General features: G+C 39.7%; 1 protein-coding gene across 1 annotated transcript in view; it reads right to left on the bottom strand.

Moving 5' to 3' along the window:
* Positions 1 to 2232, bottom strand: part of cspg4 (chondroitin sulfate proteoglycan 4) — a 183228-nt gene that overhangs the window by 39149 nt on the left and 141847 nt on the right. The gene's annotated exons all lie outside the window — the stretch shown is intronic.

The raw sequence follows: 2232 nt of genomic DNA on the forward strand, positions 1-2232 counted from the left end.
AACGATTTGGACGATCTGAGCGTTCGACGCTCAGATCGTCCAAATCGTTCAAATCGCGCTTGAATCGCGTTTTAATCGCGCTTGAGGCGCCGCAGAACTTCCCGACGTTGCTTGAAGCGCCTCCACCATAGACTTTGTATGTAAACCTGCTGCTCCTGACGCTGAAATCGCGTTTGGTGTGAACGCACCTTAACACTGCGGTCAGTTTAACAAGCTGCTGACCTGCATCGGTGCTGATATCTCCTGCCAGAACATCAACTACAGCCGGTCGATTGCAGCTAAAGAGCTCCTGTCCGTCTGTTTCAGGTTAGTGGGCAACATTCAGGAAACAGTCAGGTGGAAAAATGAGTCTCTCTGATTGGTCGCTGCAGCATGTCGAGCAGCAAACGTTCAGATTTTTGCACTGGATGCACAGAAAATGCTACCGCTACCTTCCACTTCCTTGCACGCCGCACTAAACAGACTTGACGCGCCGCAAGACCCCTAGAGGCGCGTCCACCATAGACTTTGCATGTAAACCGACCGCTCCTGCAGCTCAAAACACGTTCGGTGTGAACATAGGATTAATCCTAATCTATGCCTTGAAACTATCTTGTATCAAAAGTCCAAAGGAAACTGTTCCAATGATTTGGTTTTACTTATGGTGTGGTAAAAACAAAGACGTTAAATTATTTTAAAATAAATCACATCACAAAGAAATTGATGACATTATTATGTCAGGAAACTTTCTGTCTTCACTGCAGTTTCAACCTCAAATTCTTCCATAATCTTTTTGCTTAATCAGTGTGATTTACTCGTATCAACATCATTTCTCTAACAGTGGGAATAATTATGGTTACATCAGTCATTCTGCTAATCAGTTGGATTATTGCTTAGACTGTGAAAACATTTATTAGTCAGGCTGTAGCTGTGGAAGAACCTTTCCTTGAGAACACATATTTAAAGCCTTTGTTGTAAACTGACACATGTGGGCACTTATCAAACACGACAAAGATGTTGCTGCATTTTAGTAAATGTAAGAATCTTACTGGAACTAGAGGGAAAAATCTGCAGTGTTTTCTGGATCACGTACTGTGGTAAAAGACCCTTTTAGTTCAAAATGGTGCATCTATACAGCACATAATTCTTTTAAATAGCTACAGTAAATCTAATTAATTAAAACTGTTCACTGCCCTGGTCTTTATAAACATTATACTCATTATATAAGTGAATAATAGAAACAGGTCATAAAAAACAACTGTTTGTAATAAACAGCAGCGTTCCGTTACAGTGGAAATTTGGTGTTAAAACCAGTCTATAAACCAGGGGTGCCCAAACATTTTCCCCGAGGGGGCCAAAAATGAAAATCTATCCATGGCTGCGGGCCAAATGCAGTTATATAATACATGAAATACAAATACTTTTTAAAAGTAAAGTCCTTTATTTTAACCATTAAGCTGTGCAATGGTCCTCTTTAGTTTTAGTCTGTGCACTTGGAGAAAGTCTGCCATACGCTCAAGTAGCAAATGCTCATGGGACATTTCATAAATTGATAAAACATGAGCTGTTGTGGCCTTATAAAGTGTGCAAATCTACATGCAGGGTTAAATCTGACCTAAATATTTCTTGTTGTCGTTTCATGTTTCTTGTTTAATCCTAATAAATCAAAGATATGTCAGCACCATGACTGAAAACTACCTTCACTACAGCCCTTTTATATAGTCATTTGACCAATGGAAATACTGTGTTTCTACCTATAGGATGACAGGTTACAACCTTGTAACTTTGGCAACTGTTGGTGGGCCAAATCAAATGGCTTGGTGGGCCAAATTTGGCCCGCTGGCCCCACTTTGGGCTCCTCTGCTATAAACAAATTTGTTTGCTTTCTTGCCCAAAGTAGAATGAAAATAAAACCCAAGGAGAATAAAAATATAATGGCCACAAGCATATATGGGTAAGAAACATGCAAATCTAGCCAAGAAATGCTTGATAATGTTCTATAGTGCAGTGTTTCTCAAAGCTGGGGTCGGGACCCAAAGTGGGGTCCTGAAACATCAAGGTGGGGTCCTGAAAAGATTTTCTGAATTAATTACATTTTTGCCTTAGTTGTTACAAAGGAGTGAGGTTAGTGTATTTAAAATGGATAAATGTAGTATAAAAATATTGTTACTATGCCCATGTTTAGTTGACCTGATTCAAATGTTTATCATCTAAAAACAGTTGGGGGCACAGGTCTCTGCTACTGTTATTTTG

Source organism: Austrofundulus limnaeus, unplaced genomic scaffold, assembly GCF_001266775.1.
Source record: "Austrofundulus limnaeus strain Quisiro unplaced genomic scaffold, Austrofundulus_limnaeus-1.0 Scaffold644, whole genome shotgun sequence".
Lineage (NCBI taxonomy): Eukaryota > Metazoa > Chordata > Actinopteri > Cyprinodontiformes > Rivulidae > Austrofundulus > Austrofundulus limnaeus.